A 15,702-nucleotide genomic window follows, 5' to 3' on the forward strand; every position below is an offset into this window, starting at 1 on the left:
CCTCTCACTGAAATGGACAGATCGTCTAAGCAAAAGATCAACAAGGAAATAAAGACTTTAAATGACACACTGGACCAAATGGACTTCACAGACATATTCAGAACATTCCACCCCAAAGCAACGAAATACACATTCTTCTCTAGTGCCCATGGAACATTCTCCAGAATAGATCACATCCTAGGTCATAAATCAGGTCTCAACTGGTACCAAAAGATTGGGATCATTCCCTGCCTATTTTCAGACCACAATGCTTTGAAACTAGAACTCAATCACAAGAGGAAAGTCAGAAAGAACTCAAATACATGGAGGCTAAAGAGCATCCTACTGAAGAATGAATGGGTCAACCAGGAAATTAAAGAAGAATTAAAAAAATACATGGAAACCAATGAAAATGAAAACACAACTATTCAAAATCTTTGGGATGCAGCAAAGGCAGTCCTAAGAGGAAAGTATATAGCAATACAAGCCTTTCTCAAGAAACAAGAAAGGTCTCAAGTACACAACCTAACCCTACACCTAAAGGAGCTGGAGAAAGAACAGCAAATAAAGCCTAAACCCAGCAGGAGAAGAGAAATAATAAAGATCAGAGCAGAAATCAATGAAATAGAAACCAAAAGAACAGTAGAACAGATCAACAAAACTAGGAGCTGGTTCTTTGAAAGAATTAACAAGATTGATAAACCCCTGGCCAGACTTATCAAAAAGAGAAGAGGAATGACCCAAATCAACAAAATCATGAATGAAAGAGGAGAGATCACAACCAACACCAAAGAAATACAAACAATTATAAGAACATATTATGAGCAACTCTATGGCAGCAAATTAGATAACCTGGAAGAGATGGAGGCATTCCTAGAGATGTATCAACTACCAAACCTGAACCAAGATGAAATAGAAAACCTGAACAGACCTATAACCACTAAGGAAATGGAAGCAGTCATCAAAAATCTCCCAAAAAACAAAAGTCCAGGGCCAGATGGCTTCCCAGGGGAATTCTACCAAACATTTCAAGAAGAATTAATACCTATTCTTCTGAAACTGTTCCAAAAAATAGAAACGGAAGGAAAACTTCCAAACTCATTTTATGAGGCCAGCATTACCTTGATCCCAAAACCAGACAAAGACCCCATCAAAAAGGAGAATTACAGACCAATATCCCTGATGAACATGGATGCAAAAATTCTCACCAAAATACTAGCCAATAGGATCCAACAGTACATTAAAAGGATTATTCACCACGACCAAGTGGGATTTATCCCTGGGCTGCAAGGTTGGTTCAACATCCGCAAATCAATCAATGTGATACAATACATTAACAAAAGAAAGAACAAGAATCATATGATCCTCTCAATAGATGCAGAAAAAGCTTTTGACAAAGTACAGCATCCTTTCTTGATCAAAACTCTTCAGAGTATAGGGATAGAGGGTACATACCTCAATATCATAAAAGCCATCTATGAAAAACCTACAGCAAATATTATTCTCAATGGGGAAAAACTGAGAGCTTTCCCCCTAAGGTCAGGAACGCGGCAGGGATGTCCACTATCACCACTGCTATTCAACATAGTATTGGAAGTCCTAGCCACAGCAATCAGACAACAAAAAGAAATCAAAGGCATCCAAATTGGCAAAGAAGAAGTCAAACTCTCACTCTTGGCAGATGATATGATACTTTATGTGGAAAACCCAAAAGACTCCACCCCAAAACTGCTAGAACTCATACAGGAATTCAGTAAAGTGGCAGGATATAAAATCAATGCACAGAAGTCAGTGGCATTCCTATACACCAACAACAAGACAGAAGAAAGAGAAATTAAGGAGTCAATCCCATTTACAATTGCACCCAAAACCATAAGATACCTAGGAATAAATCTAACCAAAGAGACAAAGGATCTGTACTCAGAAAACTATAAAATACTCATGAAAGAAATTGAGGAAGACACAAAGAAATGGAAAAACGTTCCATGCTCATGGATTGGAAGAACAAATATTGTGAAGATGTCAATGCTACCTAGAGCAATCTACACATTCAATGCAATCCCCATCAAAATACCATCCACTTTTTTCAAAGAAATGGAACAAATCATCCTAAAATTTGTATGGAACCAGAAAAGACCCCGCATAGCCAGAGGAGTATTGAAAAAGAAAAGCAAAGCCGGCGGCATCACAATTCCAGACTTCAAGCTCTATTACAAAGCTGTCATCATCAAGACAGCATGGTACTGGCACAAAAACAGACACATAGATCAATGGAACAGAATAGAGAGCCCAGAAATGGACCCTCAACTCTATGGTCAACTAATCTTCGACAAAGCAGGAAAGAATGTCCAATGGAACAAAGACAGTCTCTTCAACAAATGGTGTTGGGAAAATTGGATAGCCACATGCAGAAGAATGAAACTGGACCATTTCCTTACACCACACACAAAAATAGACTCCAAATGGTTGAAAGACCTGAATGTGAGACAGGAGTCCATCAAAATCCTAAAGGAGAACACAGGCAGCAACCTCTTTGACCTCAGCCGAAGCAACTTCTTCCTAGAAACATCGCCAAAGGCAAGGGAAGCAAGGGCAAAAATGAACTATTGGGACTTCATCAAGATAAAAAGTTTTGCAAAGCAAAGGAAACAGTCAACAAAACCAAAAGACAACCGACAGAATGGGAGAAGATATTTGCAAATGACATATCAGATAAAGGGCTAGTATCCAAAATCTATAAAGAACTCATCAAACTCAACACCCAAAGAACAAAGAATCCAATCAAGAAATGGGCAGAAGACATGAACAGACATTTTTCCAAAGAAGACATCCAAATGGCCAACAGACACATGAAAAAGTGCTCAATATCACTCAGCATCAGGGAAATCCAAATCAAAACCTCAATGAGATACCACCTCACACCAGTCAGAATGGCTAAAATTAACAAGTCAGGAAACGACAGATGTTGGCGGGGATGCGGAGAAAGGGGAACCCTCCTACACTGTTGGTGGGAATGCAAGCTGGTGCAGCCACTCTGGAAAACTGTATGGAGGTTCCTCAAAAAATTGAAAATAGAGCTACCATATGATCCAGCAATTGCACTACTGGGTATTTACCCCAAAGATACAAAAGTAGGGATCCGAAGGGGTACGTGCACCCCGATGTTTATAGCAGCAATGTCCACAATAGCCAAACTGTGGAAAGAGCCAAGATGTCCATCGACAGATGAATGGATAAAGAAGATGTGGTATATATATACAATGGAATATTATGCAGCCATCAAAAGGAATGAGATCTTGCCATTTGCAACCACGTGGATGGAACTGGAGGGTATTATGTTGAGTGAAATAAGTCAAACAGAGAAAGACATGTATCATATGATCTCACTGATATGAGGAATTCTTAATCGCAGGAAACAAACTGAGTGTTGTTGGAGTGGGGGGTGGGGTGGGAGGGATAGGGTGACTGGGTGATGGACACTGGGGAGGATGTGTGCTCTGGTAAGCGCTGTGAATTGTGCAAGACTGTTGAATCTCAGATCTGTACCTCTGAAACAAATAATGCAATATATGTTAAGAAAAATAAAAAAAGAAGAAGAAGAAGAAGAAGGTAGCGGGAGGGGAAGAATGAAGCGGGGGAAATCGGAGGGGTAGACGAACCATGAGAGACGATAGACTCTGAAAAACAAACTGAGGGTTCTAGAGGGGAGGGGGGTGGGAGGATGGGTTGGCCTGGTGGTGGGTATTGAGGAGGGCACGTTCTGCATGGAGCCCTGGATGTTGTGCACAAACAATGAATCATGGAACACTTCATCTAAAACTAATGATGTAATGTATGGGGATTAACATAAGAATAAAAAAAAAATAAAATAAAATAAAAATTAAAAAAAAGAAGACGTGACACACACACATATACACACGTAATGGAATATTACTCAGCCATCAAAAATGAAATTTTGCCATTTGCAATGACGTGGATGGAACTAGATGGTATTATGCTAAGCGAAATAAGTCAATCAGAGAAAGACAATTATTATATGATCTCACTCATATGTGGAATTTAAGAAACAAAACAGAGGGTCTTAGGGGAAGGGAGGGAAAAATAAAACACGACAAAATCAAAGAGGGAGACAAACCATAAGAGACTCTTAATCATAGGAAACAAATTGAGGGTTGCTGGAGGGGAGGGGGGTTGGGATGTATGGGATAACTGGGTGATGGACATTAAGGAGGACATGTGATGTAATGAGCACTGGGTATTATATAAGACTGATGAATCACTGTACTCTACCTCTGAAACTAATAATACATATATGTTAATTGAATTTAATTTTTTTAAAAAGACTGAAAAAATACTCAAGAAGAAATAAATAATCTAAATAGCCCCTATCTGTTACATTGAAATGGTAGTTTAAAACCTTCTCACAGGGACACCTGGGTAGTTCAGTCAGTTAAGTGTCTGCCTTTGGCTCAGGTCATTATCCCAGTGTCCTGGGATCAAGTTCTGCATCGGGCTTCTTGCTCATCAGGGAGCCTGCTTCTCCCTCTGCCTACTGCTCTCTCTCTCCCTGACAAATAAATAAAATCTTAAAATAAATAAATAAGTAAAACCTTCTCACAATAGTATAGCCACTTTGGAAAACAGTAGGGCAATTCCCTAAAGGGTTAAACATAGACTGATTATATGACTCAGCAATTCTACTCCTAGGTGTATACCCAAGAGAAATGAAAACATATGTTGACACAAACACTTGCAACAAAGGTTCACAACAGCATTATTCATAATAGCTAAAAAGTGGAAAGATACATGATGAATAGATAAACAAAATGTGGTATATCCACACAGTGGAATATTACTTAGCTATAAAAATGAAGGCAACACTGATGCTTGCTGTAACATAGATGAACTTTGAAAACGTTATGCCAAGTGAAAGAAGTCAGTCACAAATGACCACATTGAGTATGATTCCATTTATATGAATGTGCAGAATAGGCAAATCCATAAAGGTAGATTGGTGGTTGCCAGGAGTGAGGGGGAAATGGGGACTGACTCCTGAGAGGCGCATTGTTTCTCTTTGGGGTAATGAAAATGTTATGGGATTTGGTTGTGGTGATGGATGCATAACTCTGCAAATATAGTAAAATCCACTGAACTGCATATTCTAAAAGGGTGAATTTATGCTCTATGAATTATATCTCAATAAAGCTATTATTAAATCAATCTTTATAATTTACCATATTAAAGACAAAAATAATAGTCATATGAATAGATGCAGAAAAATGTGACAAAATCCAACATCAATTCTTTTTTTTTTTTTTTTTTTTTTAAGATTCTATCCATTTATTTGAGAGAGAGTGAGCGAGAGAAAGAAAGAGAGCATGAACGGGGCAGAGGGAGAAACAGGCTCCCCCACTGAGCAGGGAGCCTGATGTGGGGCTCGATCCCAGAAGCCCACAATTATGACCCGAGCTGAAAGGCAGACACTTAACCGAATGAGCCACCCAGGCGCCCCCCAACATCAATTCTTGATTAAAAAAAATCTTGGGGTGCTTGGGTGGCTCACTCAGTTAAGCATCTAACTCTTGGTTTTAGCTCAGGTCATGATCCTGGGGTCTTGAGGTCAAGCCCTGAGCTGGGCTCTGTACTCAGCAGGGAGTCTGCTGGAGATTCTCTCTCTCTCTCTCTCTCTCCCTCTCTTTCTGCCTCTCCCCCTGCTGGCACACACTTGCTTTCTCACTGAAATAAATAAATCTTAAAAAAAAAAAAAAAATCGTAGCCAACTAGGAATAGAAGGAAACTTCCTCAGCTGGTTATAGGGCATCTACAGCTAACATTATACTAAATAGTGGAAGACTGAGTGCTTTCCCTCCAAAATTAGAAAAAAGCCAAAGATGTCTGCTCTCACCACTTCTATTCAATACTCTACTGGTTCAAGCCAATGCAACAGGGTAAGAAAAAGAAATAAAAGATAATGAGATTGAAAAGGAAGTAATAAAACTCTATTCATAGATGACAAATGTCTATGCAGAAAATCCAATCAAGTCTATAAAAATAGCTACTAAAACTAATAAGTGAGTTTAGTAAGGTTGCTGGATACAAGTTTGATATATAAAAATAAAGTGTATTTCTATGTACTAGCAAACAATTGGAAATTGAAATTAAAAACAATACCATTTACCCTAAAACCAAAAAAATTGACAAAGATGTGTAAGCCCTGTACCCTGAAAACTACAAAACATAGCTGAGAGAAAGGAAAGCGAAACCTCAATAAATGAAGAGATATTCTATGTTCATGGACCAGAAGACTCAATATTGGACTCAATATAATTAAGAAGACAGTTCTCCCTAAATTGTCACATAGATTCAATGCTATCCTAATCAAAGCCCCAACAGTTTTTTGTGTAAAAATTAAGAAGCTAATTCTAAAATTCATTTGGAAATGAAAAAGATATAAATAAAATAGCTAAACAAATTTGGGAAAGCTACAGTAATCAAGATAGTATGATACTGGTGTGAAAATAGATCACTGGAGAAAAAGCAGAGTGTGGAAATAGACCCACATATATATATAGTGTGTGACCCATATAGTGATTTAGTAGAGAAAGGATCCTTGGATTAGAATACCAAAAGCACAGTCCATAACACGAAAAAATTGATAAATTGTACTTCTTTACAATTAAGAACTTCTGTTCTTTGAGACACTGTTAAGAGAATGGTAAGACTAGTTACTGTCTTCAAGAAAATATTTGTGAATCACTTGAAGGACTTGTATACAGAATATATTTTAAAAAGTCTCAAAATTCAACAATAAGAAAACGAATATCCCAATTAAAACAGGCAAATGATTTGAACAGGTAACTCACCAAAAAAGATACACGGGTGGCAAAAACCCATTTAAAATGTCATTGCGGGCGGCGGGGGTGGGGGCGTTGCCTCAGTGGCTCAGTCAGTTAAGTGTCTGACTCTTGATTTCAGCTCAGGTCATGATCTCAGGGTTGTGAGATTGAGCCCAGCATGGAGCCCACTTAAGATTCTCTCTCTCCCTCTCCTTCTGCCCCTCCCCCCCAAACAAACAAACAGATAAATAAAATGTCATTAAGGAATCTCAAATTAAAATAACAGAGATACCATTACATATCTATTAGAAGACTGACCATACCAACTGTTGTCAAGGATGTGGAGCAACTGGAACTTTCATGCTACTGGTGGAAATACAAAATGGTGCGATTACTTGGAAAATAATGTGGCAGTTTCTTAAAAATTTAAACATATACCTATCTTAGGACCCACCCATTCACCTCCCAGGAGAAACATAAGTATATGTTTATACAAAGACTTGTACACAAGTGTTCACAGAAGTTTTATTTCTAAAACTTCAAAACTGGAGATAACCCAAATGTTCATCAGTAAGTGAATGGATAAACAAATTGTGGTATATCTACTGAGCAACTGATACCCTCAACAATGGAATACTACTGAGCAACTGGTATACTTAACAACATGGATGAATCTCAAAATAATGCTGAATGAAACAAGCCAAAAAACGTGCATACCATCTGATTCCATTTATATAAAATTCTAGAAAACGCAAGCTAATCTGTAGAGGCAGAGTAAATAGTGATTGCCTGGGGACAGGAAAAGGGATTACAAAAGGATATAAGGGAATTTTGGGAGGTATAGATATGATAATTAGGTTGATTACAGGGATGGTTTCACAGGTGTGCACATGTTAAAACTTACGACATTGTATACTTTAAATACATACGTGTATATTGTATGTTAATTACCTCAACAAAAATGTTAAAAAGATCAGAGAACAGGGTTTTCTGAAGTGAATGGAATACCTATTTCAAGAATAATATACATTATTATTGAACATTTTTATATGCCAAACTCTATACTAATTAAGAGTTATTACTTCCTTTCGTCTTCCCAGCAACCTTATGAAGGAGGTGCTGTTATTTTCACTAAGCAACTCACGCAAATCACACAAGCCAATGAGATGCTAAGCCAGAATTCAAACCCTGGACCATTTGACTTTACTACCCACAATCATAACCACTGTATAACCGGGTTCCAGGAGGCCCTCAAGGAATGTGCAGGGCAGTGGAGAGACAGACACCACCCTCCAACCTACAAGAGAGTAAATGAGGGAGAGAAAAGGGGTAAGTGAAATTAACGTCTTGCCGATGAAATTAATGTCCAAACTACACCATTGACCCAACAGCATAGGTTCTGGATACAGAGTCCTGGTGCTTCTGAGGCCACTGGACAAGGGAGGGGTTGGGGAGGCTAGGAAGCCTCTGTCTAGACTAAAGGCGATTGGACCATGCACACCCAGTTCAGGCAGCCCCACCAGTCAGGGCTCCTCCAGTTTCTGCCCAGGTGAAAGACAAGCAGAAGCAACTGAGCAGACATCGCCTTGTCCCATTTCAGGAGTTCCAAGAGAGGTTTATAATTGAAAGTTCTCGGGGCGCCTGGGTGACTCAGTTGGTTAAGCGACTGCCTTCGGCTCAGGTCATGATCCTGGAGTCCCGGGATCGAGTCCCACATCGGGCTCCCTGCTCGGCGGGGGGTCTGCTTCTCCCTCTGACCCTCCTCCCTCTCGTGCTCTCTGTCTCTCAAATAAATAAATAAAATATTTAAAAAAAAAAAAGTTCTCAGGTTTAGAACCTTGGATGAGTCCTTTCATTACTCAGGATTTCCACTTCATCATCTCTAAATGGGGAGGTTGAACTAGGTGTTGCTGTGGTTCCTTCTATGTCTCACATGTTTTGTCCTGGCCTGTTTTTATGATTTTCCCAAAGGGTATGAAGGGCATCCATGAAGTGTCTAGTAGAGTGACTTTACTTCTCACAGCAGCTCTGCTGACTACAGGGAATCCTGAGATTAGAAAGCAACATCACTAAATAACTAAAAAGGAAAATCATTAACTTTGGATGCCTTCATATTTTTTTTTAAAGATTTTATTTATTTATCTGAGAGAGAGAATGAGAGAGAGCACATGAGAGGAGGGAGGGTCAGAGGGAGAAGCAGACTCCCTGCCCTGCCAAGCAGGGAGCCCGATGCGGGACTCAATCCAGAGACTCCAGGATCATGACCTGAGCTGAAGGCAGTCGCTTAACCAACTGAGCCACCCAGGCGCCCCTGGATGCCTTCATATTAATAACTACTTTTCTCATTATAGAAGTAATAGAGCTTAATTATAGACATTTTAGAAAGTACAGACTGTGAGGAAAGAGTTAACACAGCAGGTCTGGTTGCGTGCTCTTTACAGGTCTTCAAGGGACCCATGATCAACCCTTAGCAGCCCTTAGAGTGTTCTTTACTTTAGTGGCCGATGGGTTTGTTACATACACCTGGACCAATGGACCATACCATATGTACTTCTCAGGTTGCTTTGCACAAACATCAGGATCAACAATGTGCACCTGGTTTCATTGTTAGGGTTGAGTTTTGGATGCCATAGTTGGTTGCATATATACCTATACGACCAGCAGGATATACCTATTCGACTAGCCCTCCATAAAAGCCTTGAACTCTGAGACAAATCGGCTTCTCCAGCAGACATTCTACACATGTCCTCAAAGTTAATGGTGAGAGAAAGAGTATTCCTATATGACCTCAGATAAGGAGTATTTGGACCAGGAGAGACATTGGAAGTCTATGTTGAATGTCTCTGGACCCCACATGTGCATATCTTTTTCCTGCTACTTTGCTCTGTATCCTTTGCTATAATAAATCTCAGTGAGTATATAACCTGCTATTGAATCCTGTGGGTCCTTCTGGTGAATCACTGATTAACACACAGATAAATATAAATATATAAATATATATAAAAATATATGTCAAGGGGCGCCTGGGTGGCTCAGTCGTTAGGCGTCTGCCTTTGGCTCAGCTCATGATCCCAGGGTCCTGGGATCGAGCCCCGCATCGGGCTCCCTGCTCAGCGGGAAGCCTGCTTCTCCCTCTCCCACTCCCCTTGCTTGTGTTTCCTCTCTCACTGTGTCTCTCTCTGTCAAATAAATAAAATCTTAAAAAAAAAAATATGTCGGGGCGCCTGGGTGGCTCAGACGGTTAAGCGTCTGCCTTAGGCTCAGGTCATGATCCCAGGGTCCTGGGATCGAGTCCCGCATTGGGCTCCCTGCTCCTTGGGAGCCTGCTTCTCCCTCTGTTTCTCTCGCTCTTGCTCTCTCTCTCTCTGTCTCTCATGAATAAATAAATAAATAAAATGTCAATATATATAAATTAACCAAAATCCTTATACTTGGAGATAACCATTTGGCTAACTTTAAAATAAAAACAAGGGCGCCTGGGTGGCTCAGTTGGTTAAGCGACTGCCTTCGGCTCAGGTCATGATCCTGGAGTCCCGGGATCAAGTCCCGCATCGGACTTCCTGCTCAGCAGGGAGTCTGCTTCTCCCTCTGACCCTCTTCCCTCTCTTGCTATCTGTCTCTCATTCTCTCTCTCTCAAATAAATAAAATCTTTAAAAAAAAATTTAAAAAAAAAAGTTTTTAAAAAAATAAAAAATAAAATAAAATAAAATAAAAACAAGGTTTTGACCAACCAAATCATCTTGCAGAAGTCCTAAGTTGTGAGAAGGCAAACAAAACTGCTAATTAAATTGGTAAAATGGGGGTGCCTGGGTGGCTCAGTCAGTTAAGTGTCTGCTTTCAGCTCAGGTCATGATCCTGGGGTCTGGGAATCAAGCTCTGCATCAGGCTCTCTGCTCAGCTGGGAGCTTACTTCTCCCTCTCTCTCTGCCCCTCCTCCAGCTTGTGCTCTCTCTCTCTCTCTTGCTCACTCTCTGTCTCTCAAATAAATAAAATCTTTTAAAATTATTTAAAAAAAATAATAAATTGGTAAATTGTATCATGGAGTGAAGATTAAATTTTATGGAAGAAATTTTATGTTTGGACTTAGAATAAGTGTACTGTTTTAAATGATTATCAAGATTTACTGAACTTTGCTTTTGTTACTTAATAATGGTTTCATCTATGACTTAGTCCTTAATTTGGAATCCAACTTTTAATCTTGATTGGGTTCCTATGGGAAGAGACAGGACACTTTACAAGAAATGGCTTTATAATATCAGCCAAGAACAGGTAGTGAAAAGCAGAGACTGCCTGTGCATGAGGGTCTGGGAAAACCAGGGGTGGGGCAGTGAACAAAACTAACTACCCTTCCAAGTACCCCTCATCCTGTAAGTCACCCTTCTTTGACAGTTTCCCTCTATGACCTTAATAATAATTAATAATAATTACTACTAACATTTATTTAGTACTTATTGTGAGCCAATCACTATTCTAAGCACGTTTTCTCTTAATCTTCACAACGGCCTATTCAGTAAGTGTTACTATATCCTCCTTTATACAAATGAAGATACCAAGGCTAAGTATAATTAAGGAGCTAGTTTATGAAACCAGTAAATGAGATGGTACTGGGACTTGAACCTGAACTCAGAAGGTCAACTGCTATACTTCATGTCCCCTTATATTTGTGCAAACGAGATGCCACTGATATAAATGGGTTTTGCAGTTAGATTTTGCATTAGGGTTTTCCAGGGAAACAAAACTAACAAGACACACACAGATTTATTTTCAGGAATTGGCTCACACGATTGTGGGGGCTGACAAGTCTGGAATTCGCAGAGCAGGCTGGCAAGCTAGAAATTCAGGGAAGAATTGATGTTGCAGTCTTGTATTCAAAATCTGAAGGCTGGAAACTCAGCCGGCTTTCTATTTTGCAGTCTTGAAGGAGAATTTTTTTTTTTCTTCAGGAAACCTCAGTTTTTGCTCGTAAGGATAACCACCTGCATTATGGAGGGTAAAAAAGTCTAATGATTTAAATGTTAATCACACATACAATGTAACCATCACAGTTTTTTTTTTTTTTAAGATTTTATTTATTTATTTAAGACAGAGAATGAGAGACAGAGAGCATGAGAGGGAGGAGGGTCAGAGGGAGAAGCAGACTCCCTGCCGAGCAGGGAGCCCGATGCGGGACTCGATCCCGGGACTCCAGGATCATGACCTGAGCCGAAGGCAGTCGCTTAACCAACTGAGCCACCCAGGCGCCCACCATCACAGTTTTGATTTTTCTCTTTTGAAGAAGAAAGGGAAGGTGGATCCCCAAATGTGAGTTGCTCAAGACTAACCCCAAGATGAGCCAGGTCCCTCCCAAGCACCAGTCCCATGAGTTGACAATCCCCTTAGCCACAGCCATGCGAGTGTGGCATTGGCCAGAAGAGGGCACTGCCTTCTACTTGTGTAACCATCTGCAAGGGATGGAAAAAATGTTGACACTACTTTCAAATAATAATAATTTTTTACAGCCCCTGATGTAGCTTACTTAGCACAGTCTTTGGTAGAATGAATGCCTGTAAGCTTTTAGTTGTACTGTGAGACCAAAGCACCTCACTGACAATACTCACACTTTACGTTCAATAATGCAGGAAGACATGGAAGGAGTGTGTCCTTTGGCTTTCCTGGTGCATTATAATTGGCCCAGTCAGGCAGAACCAAACCAGTTTTTCCCAGAGTAGGCCAACTCAGGCTGATGCAGGGGGAAGGAAAAAGCTGGGGCATTTGGCGCCTGAGAGAAAGAAGGAGGAGGACCCCTGGGGCTCTAGGCCGATGAGGAATCTTCTAGCAAGGTACAGAGGATGGGTTTGGGAAGCTACTTCCTGTGTCTGGGTTTGAGAGAATAATACCACAAACCCCTTTGGTGATACAACTCTGTCCAGCGGAGCAGTTAATCTAATCTCTGGATTCTTAATTGGGATTGGAAATCCACATAAGTATAGTTATTCTTTAATTCTCATTAATAATTAAAAATCTCCCTTCCCTGCTTCCATTTTAATGACAGCTTCCATTTGTGCAGCTTGAAATTTTGCAGAGGGCTTTTTCGTCCCACAGCAAATACTAGAGCAGGTACTAATTATTTCCTATTTACAGATGAGGAAACACAGACGGTAAGTGCTTTGTTCTGGCTCCGCTGTCGTCCAAGCCTGGGAGGAGACCAGGAACCTGGGGCCTGATCTTAGCTGTGTGCTTTGTCCCCTATCAAAAATACATTCCGAACTCTCATTTACTGCTACTTCCAGGGTCCATTACAGCTGAATGCCTGCAAACACTGTGAGCTAGTGATTCCACTTGCAGGAATGTGGGCAACTGAAATGCATGCACATGAGCACCAATAGATAGGTGCAAAACTATTCATACCAGCATAATTTGAAATTGCCAAAACAAAAACAGCCCCAAATCCCATCAACATAGAATGGATAAAAAACTGTGGCATATTTCTATCATGGAATACCATATAGTAATGAGAATAAGTAATAAGTAATAGTAATAAGAACAAGATCTACACAAAATGTGAATAAATTTCACAAGTATATATAAAGGTCAAAACCAGGCAAAAATATAAAGTGTTGAAAGTCAGGTTTGTGGTTATACCTCAAAAGACTAGTTACTGGGGGGGGAGAGGGGAGGGGTCCTCTAACATTTTATTTTTGACCTATGTCGTGGTTACCAGGGTAACACAGGTGTGTTCACTTTGCACAAATTCACCAAGCTGTACATTTACAGTGCATGCACTTTTCTGTATCTGTTACACTTCAAGAAAAACAATTTTAAAATCCAGATTTGTCTAAATAAATCACTTTTCCATGAGCAAACTTTAGTACTGCCCAAATTTAGCTTATCCCTGATTACAGCAGATTGTTGCTCTGCTCTAACAGTGACCACCACATCACCATTCCCCAAAGGGTTTCTGAAGCCCTGCGAGAGCAGGTGCACAGCTGCCTTTGCATTTTGTGCATGCAAGAATGCATTTCAGGAGGGCCACCACCCAGGAAGCTCATCCCCTGCCTCCAAGACTAGGAACATGTTTTCTTTCTGCATGTCCAAAAAGTAGGAAAGAAGGAAACATCCAAGCAGGATAAGCCAAACACAGAAAACATCCCACCCAAATGGAAAAGCACCCTTGCCTGTCCCTTTTTTTATTTTATTTTATTTTTTTTTGTGGAATGCTTCACAAATTTGCATGTCATCCTTGGGCAAGGGCCATGCTAATCTTCTCTGTATCAGTCCAATTTTTTTAGTATATGTGCTGCCAAAACAAGCCTGCCTGTACCCCCCTCCCTTTTTTTATTTTTAGATTTATTTGACAGAGAGAGAGAGAGCACAAGCAGGGGGAGCAGCAGAGCAGAGGGAGAAGCAGGCTCCCTGCTGAGCAGGGAGCCCGACGCAGGGGCTCGGTCCCAGGACCCTGGCATCACGACCTGAGACGAAGGCAGTCGCCCAGCCAACTGAGCCACCCAGGCGCCCTGCCTGTCCCTTTTTTTTTTTTTTTTAAAGATTTTACTTATTTATTTGACAGAGAGAGAGAGAGAGCACAAGCAGGGGGAGTGGCAGGCAGAGGCAGAGGGAGAAGCAGGCTCCCCGCTGAGCAGGGAGCCCGATGTGGGACTCGATTCCAGGACCCTGGGATCATGACCTGAGCCGAAGGCAGACGCTTAACCAACTGAGCCACCGAGGTGCCCTAACACAGGTACTATTTTGCAGGAAAAACAAGAAACCTAACCCCTATATCCCAGAGGTGCAGATGGCGCCTCTAAACAAGAGGGCATGGGCAGCAAACCAGCGCTGCTCAAAATTCCATGGCAGGCCCTGGTGGAGTCATAAATGGAACCAGATTTCCTGTTTCCCAGGGCACTGTCTGCTTCTCATTAGCCTTTACTGCTTCTTGCAGGACCATGGTGCTCGAAAATCTTAAAGGACAAAAGTACAACAACGTATTAGCCTGCTTAAGATTTTCTCTTCCTCTGTCCCAACCCCCACCACACTCTCCGTCTCTCTCTAAAATAAATAAATAAATAAATAAATAAATAAATAAATAAATAAATAAATAAATAAATAAAAATTTAAAAATAAAAAAGCAATTTAAAAAACCACGACTATGGGGATACGGTATGGAGGAGGCACGTTTGATGGTGGTGGTCAGCACGGCCAGAGGTTTCTGTGACTCAGGCCTCAGGGCAGGGAAGTAGACTCTCTGAGAGTTGGGGGAGAGGCTCCAAGCTCCTGATGATGCAGAACGGTTCCTTTTTTTCCCCTGTTCTCCCTCTTTGGGGCTATGTTCTCTTGGTTCTCATTGGGTCACTTCCAACCCTAGGCAGCCAGAGGAGACAGGCCCCTCCCTAGGAAGAGCCAGGGAGGATGACTTGAGCCTACTTGGCCTAGGCCTTAGAAAGAAACCTCCTCCTTACCTTGGTGCCCATTTCCTTGGGGCACTTTTCCTGGGCCTTTGTATCAGAGCAAAGGGTCTCCAGAGGCTGAGGAAAAGGGGCCACAGCACCTGGCAACTTTTAGTCCAGCCTACTCTTGCTCTCCACCCAGACTCCACCTTAGAATTGCCTGGGGAGCTTTGAAAAAATATAAGCCTCAAATATAGATATATACATTGAAATAGAGAATAAATGTTTTGTTATGTTAGCAAATGACTGATGTTGGATAAAATAGAAATTTTCATCCATTTTGGAAGGAGTGTGAATTGGTTAAGAGCCTTTAGAAAAGCAGTTAGACAGTATGAAGAGTCTAAAATACTTTCATATTATTTTGTCCAGTAATAAAACTTCTGGAAATTTCTCCTGGTGAAAAGCAAGATGCCTCAAATAAGGAAAATTTATGTGAAGAATTCTCTCATTATGTCTCCTTTTG

General features: G+C 40.8%; 1 long non-coding RNA gene and 1 other non-coding gene across 2 annotated transcripts in view; both read right to left on the reverse strand.

The window, feature by feature from the left end:
- The window catches only part of LOC129046543 (uncharacterized), a 58,628-nt gene that overhangs the window by 11,127 nt on the left and 31,799 nt on the right, over positions 1 to 15,702 (reverse strand). The gene's annotated exons all lie outside the window — the stretch shown is intronic.
- On the reverse strand, positions 13,999 to 14,104 carry LOC123862584 (U6 spliceosomal RNA). Its single transcript, XR_006795285.1, has one exon. It is a non-coding gene; the product is annotated as a U6 spliceosomal RNA (small nuclear RNA).

The sequence above is a fragment of the Mirounga angustirostris genome, unplaced genomic scaffold, assembly GCF_029215605.1.
Source record: "Mirounga angustirostris isolate CCGP_5_RB_7025 unplaced genomic scaffold, mMirAng1.0.hap1 SCAF_9, whole genome shotgun sequence".
Classification (NCBI taxonomy): Eukaryota; Metazoa; Chordata; class Mammalia; order Carnivora; family Phocidae; genus Mirounga; species Mirounga angustirostris.